This window comes from Bemisia tabaci, chromosome 5, assembly GCF_918797505.1.
Source record: "Bemisia tabaci chromosome 5, PGI_BMITA_v3".
Lineage (NCBI taxonomy): Eukaryota > Metazoa > Arthropoda > Insecta > Hemiptera > Aleyrodidae > Bemisia > Bemisia tabaci.
The window spans coordinates 45,561,917-45,576,681 of record NC_092797.1 but is presented as its reverse complement, the minus strand read 5'-3'; positions in this window follow the sequence as shown (position 1 = coordinate 45,576,681).

Below are 14,765 nucleotides of genomic sequence, written 5' to 3'. Positions count from 1 at the left end.
GTGTGTCTACCACTTTCAACAATAAGCTCGCTGGAGCCCGTCATGAAGTCATTCTAAGTACATTTGGAACCCCACTCACCGTCACTCCACTGATGTGAGGGCGTATCTCGATTTCTACGTGAGCCCTGTTTTACATGTAAATCCAAGCTTTCTGGGGCTCATGTGGAAATCGAGATACGCTCTGCTTACGCCAGAGGAGCGACGTAATGCCGTATATCGATAAATACAGCGCGAAACCACGTAACTCCATCGCGGTGTTGCGAAACTTCCGTTCCAATTTTATGCTTTCGAAGAAAAATAAGCTAACTTCATAGCCTGCAATTTATGCAGAACATTCTGCCGGCAGAGAAGAAAAATCAAAGAATTGTCAAGAAATTACGTTGAATAATTTTCCTTAGACGATATAAAGTATGAAAGGAAGTTTACAACGTCGAAAACTTACATCCGTGGTTTCGCACTTTGTCCATCGATATTTGGAACCTCTCAATGATTTAAAGCTGGATTGGTTTTGCCAGCCGGAAATATCCATGCTATCTGCAAGAATTAGTTCTGCAAATTCTGTAAAAACGATTTTTTTCATTTTTTCACTAATTTTGTTGCAAAGAATGTATGTTGCACAATCCTAGCAACAAATGCAAATGCTCTTGCCTCCTTTTTGCAAAATCCAAGCCATGTAGGAAGTCTATAAACCCCTGCCGAAATTCCCTTTCTGACTTGGAAACCTCACAAGTTAAGTCAGTTGCGAGAAAATGAATCGGTAATTCCGATGATCAATGGCATCTGGATGACGCTCACAGTGTAAACAAAACCAGTCAAGATCTTCTCAAATTAAGCAAATGATTTTTACACACTCGAAGATAAAGTATTCAAGGCTACTTTCCATGAGGGGTTTTCCATAAGGTATACTCGAAGAGAAAAACGGGGGTCTAAGCTTAAGTAATAGGTCAAAATATATGGTCCAAAAAAGCTCAGTTCTGCAGATTGTCTTAGATGTACTTTTGCAGTAAACTTCCAGAGATGGTCTTATTTCACCGTCGCACTTCTCGTTGAATTTCTCTCTAATATTCACTATAATGTTAATAATTTAGATTATGATATCTATCAGGAGCCTCTCCATGGATTTGCGCCTTAATTTGAACTCTGAGTTAAACTCATTAGGCAAAAAAGTACCCTGGTAAAAATTTGCGATAGGAGCTGCTTTTAAAAATACCATAGGAGTTCTTACAGCCGACTAAAGAGGGCTATTGAAAATCATATAGCTGGCTGTAGAAAGCGGAGCAAATCATACAGCCGGGCTATACGAAGCTATAAAAAAGTATACAGTCGGGCTATAGTTCCTATCGCCGGGCTTTACACTTTATCTCCATTGGCTATAAAAGGCCATAAGAAATTGTGTAGAAATTCGTGTGCTTTGGAAATCATTAAGTTTGATACGGAACTACCTTCATATTTACAAAACACAAATTATATTTTCCTTTAAAAAATATTTTTTTTCATCAATTATAATGAGAATTATCCATACAGAGTGTGCAAACATTTGAAAATCATGAGTTGAAAAACGCCGACTCCGCAAGATTAAATATTGAGCCTAACACAAAGCGGAGCGGCGACGCACTGGCGCCTACAAACCTAACAGGGATACTTCACGCATTGCGCAATGCGTGAAGTATCCCTGTTAGGTTTGTAGGCGCCAATGCGCGTTTCGAGCTGGCTGCCCGCCCGCCGCGCCGCGCCGCAGCGTGCCACGGCGCTTGAAGCAACTATCTCACACCAGAGGTATTACACAGTATCGTACGAAATTGAAGGCACTCCAACATTTTAGGAATGGCAGGCATCCTTCAAAAGTACGGAGCATTCCTCGCAAAATAAATCAAGATACTACGGCACAAAAAGAGAGCGGTGGTCCAAAAACTAACTAAGTCCTAGTATCCGTATTAAGTAACGTTTAGCATAAACTTTATCGTCTGGCTGTTGCTTAGTCGCCGTCGGCTATAAAAGGCTAAAAGAAATTGCACAACCGGCTACAGAAGCTTTTGGAAATCTTACAGCCGGCTTTAGGTCTATGGTATTTTGGAACACAGATTCTACTGCCAATCTTTACCAGGGTAAGTTTTTAGGAGCTTGCATAGCCGGTGGATCTTAAGTCATATCATCCTTCAAACTCTTCTTTTCCTTAGAAAGGCATCGTATGGTTGACATTGTGATTCATATAGCCTTTAACAAGCATCATAAAAAGGATAATTTTTGTAAACCTCCGGTCAAATCTGCTAATTTAACTTTAGAAATGAATCCATTGACGGATTTAAATGATTTACCACCACAAGACATGTAACAAATAGAAGAAAATATATTGCGATTGTTTAAAATTTCAAAATACGCTAACTAACCTTAGAGTGTGTCAAATTCATTGGGTATTTTATTCTGTGTTTGGAATTTTTTGTAGTGACATATCATTGTAAGCCCTCACAAGATTTTTTGCCAAGGATATTCCACTAGAGGCTCGCAAAAATCGTTCTGTTAATAATTAATGCTATTTTTAAGGCCCCCATAAAATGTTAAATGTAGTGCAGTTCATGTAGATTAGGGTCTTCCCAAAGAATCCCAGATTTTTAAATTTATGGATCACCACATCCATGCATCGTACTTCTACGGTGTCTAATTCTACAAGTATACCCATTTGATAAATTTAAGATTTAATGATAAGACAAGGAAAATTCTAAGGTCCAGTTACACGATCAAATTGAGCCATCAAATTGGGCCTCTCATTGGTCACATACTCACCTCAGGTCTTTTTCCACCAATCAGAGCTTTAGTTTGATGGCTGAATTTGATCGTGTAACTGAACCTTTTCGGATAACTCGGCTCTCGTACGTTTCTTTCAGTAGTTTACATTTCTAGTTAGTTCAGTTACAAACTTCTTCTTTCAGCACTCGATTCAGTATTTACATTACGAAAGCTTTAAAAGCTCCGCCGTTTTCCACACTCATCGGTAAAGGAAAAATTTTATCGATTTTGAGATTCACATATCAATCAAACATCGAGCGAATCGAATTTCCGATGCAGGATCTTCGCAATTCACGCGTGTTTTATCACCTTTTGATCATGCAGCATCATGCACTCTCCGCATGCAGTGCGGCGCAGCTCGAATCTTTCCAGCCGAAAATCACTCGAAGCGAGCTTCCTTATTATCTGTGAATGGCAATGCTTCACCGGCTGCAATTTTTTTCAAGGAGCTTTCGTCACTTAACCAAAATTTACGGCATCGCGAACAGTTTTATCTTAACAGGAAATGGTGAACCCAAAGAAACTTGTGTCTCAATTTGCGACGTTGCAAAGCCTCCTTTCAAATTCCCGCTCTCACAGCGTGAAGTGGACCGCGTCTAGCAAAAAGGAACCAAGCCACATCAGCTATCGCCAAATTTAACTGGGCGATCGAATTTTTTACAGGAGAACACTTGTGCGGATTCCTTTGAAAATTTTGAGGGATATGCTTCGTGCTATGCAGAAAATATACTGGAATTTGCTCAAAAATTCCCGCAACCGTTTCCATGTAAAAAACAAGCAGGAAGCTCCAACGCATTGGCGTCGGAGAGCGGCTCTGGGGGCAGTAGTTGTAGTCAAGAATGAGGGCCTAGACACATTTTGTCATTGATGTACAATCCGACAACTGTCGATTCATGTTTTGTAACTTAGCAGATTTACGTAGCCGGTGTATAAATGTGTATTGGGCTTTGATATGGCGAATACATGGCATTATCACTTGTTGTATACTTTTAATTTTGAAAGCTCTTTGGAGGTCCGCTTCCTAAAAAATCTCTGGTTGATAAGTCGTTTAGCGAGGCTGCAAAAAATTTGCATTTTTATATCTGAAAGTGTAGGTATTGGTTTTTTGTATAATTGTTTTTTTGGATTGCTGGAAAAGTAACGCATACTTCTATAATTTAGGACTGAGTCAGGGAAATATAAGGTTCGTTAAATAGTAAATATTCCTAGTACCGTGTGACACTATTGTTAACGAAAAGTTTTTGCAACTTGTCAAAGAGGTTGTTGAATGATCTTCGAATAACTTTTGATGAGCTAGAGGTAATGGTTCTATCTGCAGCTCGTGGACTTCTGTACGATATTGTCCAGAATCATCTAAATTTTCAAAAAGTGTCCGCTTGTTCGATACCCAATTTGCTCATTCATGCATACAAGGAGAAGCGCATGAAAGCTTTAGCAGACATTTTGGAGATGAATCAAGAATTAGATGAAGAATTTATGACTTAAATCACGGCACCTTAATCACGGGATGACCTTAATTACGGCAACTATTTATTGTCCATGAGATGCAGATGGTTCCATTTCCCTAGCTCATCAAAAGGTATTCGAAGATCAATTTCATCAGCCACCCGTACGAACCACGTTTCTAGTGACCCGTACTTGCTTCGCACGTATGAAACATACAATCAGAGAAAACAGAATTCATCTTACAATAATCAATAATCAGTAGGACATGAATCGTTGCGATGTATAATACGACATTATAATGCGGCATTACTATTGTAATTCATTTTAATGTTTAGGGGCATTATAAATCATTATTGCCACGTCGGAATGAAATGTTGTAGACTGAATTGAAAAGCATGTTGGCAAAATTTATTATAAAAATAGTATAACATGTAGGTACATAACATAAAGGTAATACAAATTAAATGATTAGAGCGTGTATATTTCATTACATTATAGGTATATTACAATCATTTTTGTCATTGTTGGAAATTTTGATAGTTTGAATTTTGATAGTTGATAGTTGATAGTTTGAGAGTTGAAAATTTGGTTATTTTATTTAGTTAAGGTGATTCGATAGACGCCATATTTTGTGTCAGAATGGCATGCGACTTTTCCATCAATTGGTTCCATTTTTTCATTTACTCATCATTTTTCTCCAATTTTAAGTTTCGCAATTCTGTTTTCAGGAGACTAAAGCACTCACTTATCAATTTGTATATTTATATTGAGTTAAGGGTAGAGACGTATTCCTCACCGGAATTGAGGAATGGAGGTGTTACAGTATGTCCGGCATTAGGTTCCATTTCGACATCAGCGACGATCAACGCTGCGATACTGGAAGCCAGTCTTCCGATATTAAATCCCTAGCGGGGAAGAAAAAAAATGCCTAGATTTCGCTAAAAATCCCTAAATCCCCAGATTTGCTCAAATATACTTAAAAAATCCCTAGATTTTGCAAAAAGCGCCATTTTTTTATGAAGAATCATGATGTCATTCGATGTAGCGATTTGCAATATTTAAATCTGATTGGCTCGTTTGAATTTTGGCGCTCTCTGAAAGCAGTGCTAATCCAGACCAATAAAATGAAAGAATATTAGTTGATTTCTTATTATTAACAGGTTGAATGCAGTTGAATGTCAAGTACATCGAAGGACACAATCGTTTTAATTTCCGGCTTATTTGCGGGGAAAATAGTGTTGCCAAAAAGGCCTACAAAATATAGATGAAAAAATGTTTTCGATTGTCGAAGCTATAATTGAGGTTAAAAAGTTGATTTTTGGTAACTTTACCTCATCAAAAAAAAATCCCTAGATTTCCTGAAAAATCCCTAAATCCCTGGAAATTCCGGAAAATCCCTAAATCTAGGAATAAACCCTTAGACATCGGATGGCTGTTGGAAGCATTAGAGTCAACATTTGAAACGCTGCTGCAGAATTTGCCGGGAGTATAATCGAGTGTTGAAAGTCAGTAGAATTGAACAATGTAATAATTGCTTTCCGAAATAAGCGTTATAATAAAAAAACAACGAATCTGAACTGTTAATACTGGAACACACCTTCTGTAAATGTACCTTGCGAGAGATAAGTAAAAAAATAGATGTACTGGAGGAGAAGTGCTTCTCCACAGAGTTTGAAGAAGGAAAAAAAATGCCCAAATTTACTTACTTCAGCATTTTCGGCAAAATCACTGCAATTTCCGAACCTTTTTCTGGCCAGGGGCCAAAATTAAATGATTATGAAGGGCCACTTAGATGTTGTAGATAAAAATAGGACTGTTGAAAAAGTCGCCGTTTTCAATAAATATGTTCCCGGAATGGAAGAGTTAGGTTAAAAAATTTAGAGTTAAAAAATTCCCATGAGCCGAGTGCCGTAGGTTAAGGGCCCGTTCGCCAAAACTAATCGGAACTGTATGAATGAATTGCTCCTTTTAAAAATCAAAACAATATCGAATTGCGATATATTACACAGTTAAGATAGGGCTATGTCCTGTCGTAAGCGGCGACATACAGTCGATATCATTTCAATAATCGCCCCAATGGCCACGATAGTTGTTAGACGTTTACGGTTTCCCTGGTAACCTTTGTTTGCTATCAGCTGATATCGAGTAAATGACTAGGAAGCTCCAACCCAGTGGTTAAAGCTTCCTTAACCGCGAAAACTTTAAAATTCAAATTTTCAAATTTTGAACGTAAAGTACATTTTTTCCATCACGAGATAAAAGCACAAACAAGTTTTGAATTGTTGACTGTATCACCATGATTCCAAAAATACAATACACAACATAGCATTGACTAACAATAAAACAGTATGCAATAAAATAAAGTCATGACAAGGAACATAGCCGAAAATGGCGCCGATTCCCATCAACCAACGCGCGGTCTCTACAATGTAACATGCTGCATTGATACTCCCCAGCTGGGACCGTCCGGAATAGCAGCTCTAGTGCAAGCACCAGAGCCGCTAATTAAATCGCCCAATTTTTGGCAATAGCTGATGTGGCTTGGTTCCTTTCTGCTTGACGCGGTCCAAGTAATTTGTTGACGGTATCCGATGGAAATAGAGCTTCTGCAATCCTGATGCCACAGGTATTTGCAATTTAAGCACATCTCCTAACGAAAAATTCGCGAGGATCCCATTTTCATATTTTTTTTGTCACTGGTTTTTCTTTGAAGTACAATTTCAAAAAAAAAAAAAAAAAAAAAAAAAAAAAAAAAAAAAAAAAAAAAAAAAAAAAACCTCTTAAGGTTAAGGTCATAATGAGGGGAATCCGAAAAGCAGCGTTGTCATGTGACTGCAGCCTGTAGTCCTCACACGAAATGGGAAAACTGCTAAATGTACTTCCTCTCTATAGGTATCTGTGCATGCGAGTTTCAGTGGCAAAGTGTGACAGATCGACTTTTGATATTTCGCCACTTGAAGCTGTGGTAAAGAATCGATTATTAAGGTGTTCGTCGCGAACACCCTGTTTATAGTAGAGGCGTGGCGTGATTTGCGATTTATCGATTTCTCTACCATTTAAACCTATAGAAAAAGATCGATGGATTGGGTATTCGCAGGCAATGGCGAGTTTGACTGGACGCTAAGGTAGACTCTCATCAAAACGCAGACAGTCCTTTTCATTACGGCCTCAACTTTGAGAGATTTTCCGAGCTACGGAGTTTGTTTCAGAGAAAACCATCGCCTCGTGTGCCTCGGAAAATTTTACATAAGAGAATGTGTTTTAATCGCAAATCCCTTCAGCGTTCAAAAGCTCAATTTCTTTAAAATCAGAGGAGCATCTCACCGTTATAAACTCTGATGATGTGAGCGCAGCTCGTCTAAAAGTGCACGCTTCGCCACATCTGTCGATGGCTGGGTCCCGGTGAAGAGAAAGTGTTGGCTCTATTGGAAGGAACGGACCCAATATTTGGATAACCGATTAAAGTTGTCGTTACCCGCGCACTCTATGGGACTCCGAGGATTGAGATAGATCCGGGACTACGTTGCCACACTTCCATAGTAAAAATGTTAATGTAGCATCGCGTCCATGATATTGGACTCCATGATCACCTATATAATGTTCGGTTGCTCATCACGTCCAAGATCTTGGACTCCATGCTCACTTTAATGAGGGATAATTTTTCAGAAAAATCGAAGTGATCATAACGTCCAAAATTGTGGGATGCAGGTATTCTCTGACAATACATGATCATATGGTCCGACAATTAATTAAGACAATTGTTATAAAATAAAGACGTAAAAAAGGGTTTTCGTAAAAAAATGTGGATTGGTTAGGTTAAGTTAGGTTAGGTTAAGTGAGATTAGATAAAAAAAAGTATACGATTTTCTATCATAATGAACTTTAAAACTACGAACGGTCTACTTGCTATTGGGCTCCATGCTCAAGCAAAGAAGTGAAAAGTTTGACGATGAGCATGGAGTCCAAGATCTTGGACGAAATGAGCAGGCAAGTATATGAAGGGTGAGTATGGAGTCCAATATCATGGACGCGATGCTACATAATCGTAAAAATAAATCAACCTCTGAGGACGAAAATAGAAAGGCCGATTTGGTCACCAGAGGACAATTATTAATTTTTTTTAGAGCCATACAAAGGACACACGCTGTTTAAAGTGACCAGCTACCCAAATTGTATTTTTCTTCGTTTTTCTATTTTTACTGTATTTTAATAAAAGACAGTGGGCTGAGTCGAACGATATACCGACGGTGTAAGACGGCAATCGCATAACTCGGTTTGCGACGTCGCAGTCTTCCTGTCATAATTTACTTTTTAAATGGAAAACTACTCAACGGGAAACAATTAATACGTTGTAGTTTTGTTTATAAATAAAAGTTAAAAAAAAAAACTCAACGGAATTTCTTTAAAACTACCGTGATTTTACGTCTCTGTGCTGAGAAACTTCTGCAAAAACTTCAAGGAATGAAGTCAATTTGTTCTCCTTTAAAAAAAATAACACATTGGCGGAGATTCTCAGACATCGCAAACGAGATATGTGATTGAGGACTTCCGCCGTCGATATATAAGTTAATATATTTTATAATTTAAAAGAAAAATTAAATATACTTCGAACACACGTGTATCAGTAGGAAATAGGTAGTATAATCAGCAGGTATAATTGGTGCGTTTTTTTTCGCGCTCCTGAAAATTTGGCGGTTTTTCGACTCAAGGTACACTTTTCTCAGGAACTACTGCAGATATCTTAACTTCTTTTTTTTTAAAATTATCATGCAAAAGGAGCACTATTTGTGGAACCGGAATGACAGCTTTACAAGAATATGTGTATTTTCTAAATAGTTTCAAAACAAAAAAAAAAAGTTTTTTCAAAAAAAAGTTTAACTTTATGAAAATCACACCTAACAATCACCAAATTTCAAAATCCTGCTTCCAAACCTTACTGACATACCAATATCACGACCACTGCGACATTTGAACAGCATACACCCAACAGTTTCAGAGGAAGGTGTACTTAAAGTTGGTAAATTTTAACTTTATGAAAATCACACCTTACATTCACCTTTCAAAATCCTGCTTCCAAACCTTACTGACATACCAATATCACGACCACTGCAACATTTGAACAGCATAACCCAACAGTTTCAGAGAAAGGTGTACTTGAAGTTGGTAAATTTTAACATGGGTTATTAACGGAGTAGTCGGTTGCTTTTAAGAAACAACAAATAATTCAGCCCTTACCGCTCATCTCAGAAAATATTTATCCGCCATCAAGTTTTCTATACTGAAGGAGTGAGGGGTCCTTTAAGAATGGGGCGGAAAAGTTAGTGCCTCTTGCGGGATGCCATCCAAATCAGATTCACTGCTTGAATCTTTCTCTTCGAAACGTTGAGGGTAGTTATTCGAAGCATTTGCGTAGTACATTCTTTTCCATAGCATGACAGAGTAACGCCTCGTAGCCACTGAATTTAAAAATGACTTCATTGGAGCTCTTGCATGTGTCAAAAATGTGCGGCTTAAGAACGGGATCCTTATTCGTACAATTTAGCGAAAAACACGGTGGTGCCACTGGTTTTCTCTGAAATCAACTCCAAAGCTCACAAAAAGCTCTCAAAGTTTAGGTCTTACTGGAGGGGATATCCCCCGCTACGCTGAGAGTCCACCTATGTATCATGACAGACTCTCTGTGCAAAGATAGGGAGCATGTACATCAGCAGGGTTGCCGTGTTTTCAGTTTTGGAGTCCCCAAACAAAGTAGCAACCTTATTAATGTATTTGCTCCCTATCTTTGCACAGAGAGTTTGTCTTCATATGTATAGCTGTGGACTCTCAGGGTAACGTGGGATATCCCCTCCATTAGGAACTAAACTTTGAGAGCTTTTTATGAGCTTTTGAGTTGATTTCAGAAAAAACCAGTTACACCATCGCGTTTCTCGAAAAATTTTACTCTGGAATTTGTACTTAAATCGCAAATTCCTGACACATGTAAGAGCTATTAACTGAATGTGTCGATTTTCCCACGCTATCACTTTGATCGCACTATCCTAAATTCTCAAGTTAGTGTACTTTGACAGTTTTTAGACTAAATCTTTTTTCGACAGCGGGTCTCAAGAATTTCAGCCGCTCGACTAGGCTCGCATGAATGAATGAAGACAGACGCACATTTTTTAGCGCGCACCTCCGATCATCGCGAAGGTCAAGCAACAGAGCTCTCGTGCTATAGAAGGACGCTGCGGTACGGGCATTCGAACGCTACCAATTTGCCAAAGACGAAGTTCTTAATTTTAAGATGCATTACACAGTTTTTCTTTGACATTCCTAATTATATTTCATCAAATTGAGAGTCAAACTTTTCTACCCATTTTAAAGGAGAGAATTCACAAGTTTTTCAGAGGATTCATGTGTTATTGGAAGAAATTTTACATTATTACTGTGGTTTCACGGTTCCTTAGCACGGCGAAACGTCATTAGGAACCGAGATATGCCCTCACCAGAAACATACTCACTTCTTGTCATGATTCTTCTTTTGGGTCATCTAAGAAAAAAAAAAAACAAATTCAATCCGCAATATTTAGGGAGCGAGTAAAGTAGTAAGTAAAGGAGGATCGTAAGTTTGACAAAAAAAAAATCACTTGGAAAAAATGATTTTTTTTTTTTTTAGTTTCCTGTAGTTCACACGATGCGAAAACTTAATATGACAAAAATTGGTTCCCTTGGTTTGTTTCATAGTTTACATGATTTTTATAGAGTCAAAATGTTATCAGAAAATCTCTACTCAGCTTTCGGCCCTTCTTACCCATATTTCAAAGTTTTTCGAACAGACCATCTTTCGATTTCATTAGGATTGATGAAAAAAAAAGGAAAGATATTCAATGATAGGAGAGATGATCCTTGGGTAGTTTCTGCGCTACATTTTTTTTTTTTATCTTTCTTCGTTTTGAAAGCAGATTTTAAGAGCCCCGAGTAAATTCCGTTAAATGTTCAATTTATAAGCGAAAAACACATTATAACGCATTGCATTAATTGTATTTTTTTTTACGGAAACCTTTCAACTTAAAAGCGTAAGCTATAAGTTGCCTCATTCGAGATGAATGATTAGTGATGTATCACTCTATTTGATTTTTGGACCGATTGAAAATGTATTTATTTCATTTATTTTAAAATTTCTTTAGTTTTTACATTATTAGAGCTTATTTAGTTCACTTATTTAGTTTTTGAAATCATGGTTGTAGGAGTGTGAGCGTTTGTCCGTTCGACAACATTAGAATGCCTGTGTGATTTTCATCAGTTCCTTCGGCAAGCATAACCGAGGTGCCTTCATTTCTGTACACGCAACGCGCACATCCATCGAGCAGGATTAGTCGCATCATGGCCGGCGTTACCGTATTCTTTGCGTTGCGAGAGTCACCGCTCACCGATCGACCGAAGAACGATCTAAAATTACGCGCGAGCTCTTGCTCGTGTTCTATTCAGCCCTACTAAGGAAGAACGTCGTATGAACCTTCAAGCGTTGCCAAGTTGCCTTTCACGAAACACGAATTTCCTGGTAAACTAATGAATATTTTTCTTCCAATTTTTCAGATAATTTTACCGAAAAGTCCTGAAAATTTTAAAAGAAAATATGCGTATGTTCATACGACGTTCTTCTTTTGCACGGCAGTATACCACACAGACGTATGACATCACCTTGGCCTATCATACATGACGAGTAGAAATTCAAAACCTTGCGAGCGTCATCAGGTTATTGCTAAAATATGCATGTTGCTCCTCAGCGTAAAGTGTCCCGTTTTCATTGGATTTCCATCAGGAAATTTTCTCTAAATTTGGTCTATTAGAAACTGATGCCCCATTATAGGCACCTGATGGCAGTTACCAGGTATTTAATTTCTGCTCTCCGTGTAAAAAAGAAAATTCACACTTCTTCAGCTTCGTGTTGCTCTCACCTGAAAATTTCAGTTTCGTATGGTTCAATAAAAAGATTCTCGGGTTTTGACGTCAGCCAGAAGCTATACTGCCGTGCTAAGGAAGAACACCGTATAAACCCTCGGGCGTTGCCAAATTTCCTCCGCGATATCACGAATTTTTGGGAAAATGTTTAAATATTTTTCTCCCAAATTTTCAGATAATTTTGTTTGCAATTTCACCTAAAGTTCCTGAAAATGTCAAGGAAAAATATTCATAACTTTCTTCTTTACTAAACGTTTTATCGGAGGACATTTGGCACCTCTCGAATATTTATACGGCGTTTTTCCTCAGCACGGCAGTATAAAGCACAAATCGTAAAAGGAACGGGGAAACAATTTTTGAAAAGCTCGTTTCCACACCACCTTAGGATAGTCCGATCAGGTAAATGATACGGTACTGCTCCTGGAGGTAGAGCTTTAGGCGCGCTTTTTTTAACGTGGTATCGCCATGAGCCCTAATCCACGGGGGGGGGGGGGGGGGGAGGAAAAAAATAAAGTACTTACCAATGCTGACGTAGCTCCATGCTTCCTCTGCTCCATGCCATTTTTGATTCTGCTAAAAAGCAGCTCTGCTCGGAAGACGGAAGTAGTGCCCGCTAAAACTGCTTAACGATTATAACCCTTATTTACAAATGAGGAGAAATTAAACGGTATCTTACCTTCGGTTGCGGGAACGGCAGCTGCACCTGAAACAGAAAAAAAAAAAAAAAAAAAAAAAAAAAAAAATTCGACGATCCCGGTACGATGATCCTGGTACGATGATCCCGGTACGATGATCCTGGTACGATGATCCGGTACGATGATCCCGGTACGACGATCCCGTTACGATGACGGCCTCCCCCAACCCCGGCTTCAGGCCCCTCCGGCCCCCAGGTTCCTTTCCCACCTCCTCCCTTTTTTTTTTTTTTTTTTCCACTCGTGGCTTGCTGAGATCCTCCGGGGCGTAACGCCCCGGAGCCGCCGTCGCCGGCAGGGGCGCCCGCCGGGACCCCATAAGGGTCCGCTGGGCGCCCCCACCCCCGACCCCCCGCGAGGGGGGAAAAAGCCCCCCCTTGCGGGGGGGCAAAGACCCCCCTCGCGGGGGGTCGGGGGCAGGGACGCCCAACGGACCCACGGGGTCCCGGCGGGCGCCCCTGCCGGCGACGGCGGACCCCGGGACGTAACGCCCCGGAGGATCTCAGCAAGCCAGTCGCGGAAAAAAAAAAAAAAAAAAAAAAAAATCCTACTCCTCCCCCCGTGATTCTACTCCGCGGCCCCTCCCCCTTGGAAACCCTACTCCGCGATCCTACTTAAACCCCACGGACATCCCCCCCTCTCCCCGGGAACCCCCCTTAGGAAACCCTACCCCGCGATGCCGCACCCAACCCCGCGGACCCCCCTCTCCCCGGGACTCTCCCCCCTGGGAATCCTAGTTCCGCGATACTTCCCAACCCTACGAACCCCCCTTCCCTGGGAACCTCCCCCCTCAGCGATCCCTCCCCCCAAGCCCGAATCTTCAGCCGCATCTGAAACAAACAAGGCAAATCATGAATTATTAGTATGATTAGCAACAGGTGACAAAACTGGCTTCTACATTTCTATCTAATCCCTCATCCACGTAGTTAAAAGTTCTGTTCTATGATCATTAGTGGCATGGCGTGAATTGCGATATATCGATTTTTATGCCATTTAAACCTATGGAAAATGATCGATAAACAGGGTGTTCCCAGCGGACACCTTAATAATAGATTCTTTACCATAGGTTTAAATGGCATAACAATCGATATATCGCAATTCACGCCACGCCACTGATTATTACGCTGGACTTATAAATGCTAAAGGGAACTATTTGCATGCAACATACTTCCTTTTAGCGTGCATAGGTCCATGATCCATTTGTCCATTTATCTCTTGTCAAAATTTTAGTCAAGGCACCATGCCAAAATTCAGATATCAAAGTTTAGGTATTACTTTTTCAAATTTAAAATGCAGTTCCGTGATGCTTTTGGACTATATCATGCAGCGTTAATTGCAGAAAGGTGGGAAAATAGTGCTGGGTCCACACTATTTTGTGAGGGAAACGAGGCCAAATAGAACTTTTGATTTCTATTTTTTCGAACTTTTTGGCCTTGTTTTCCCAGCAAAATTGTGTGGACGCAGCACTATTGTACCATTTGGCTTATCTACTACCTATTTTATTATTAATCACTATTGTACCACCTTGTTACATACCGTCCCCTTCTGATGTAAGGGCACATCTCAATTTCCATGTGAGCTCTATTTCGCATATAAAACCATGCTTTCTGAGGCTCATACGGAAATTGCGGTACTCCCTTACGTCAGATAAGCGACAATGCGTCCGGGCTACGTGGGTTTATGGTTTTGTTTCTCTCGTTAATTTCAAGTTTGCATTCAGCTGTAGAGTAACTGAACTGTATAACGCAAAAAGAAACTAATATTTCTGGCTCATTTAGAAAAATTCATGGCATTTATGTCTATGCTACAATAAACCGAAAATGATAATTCCTTTCTACATGATTCAGTCCAATTACTTTCAGTTGAATGCGGTATTGTTCGATAGTAGGTATCACACGAGAA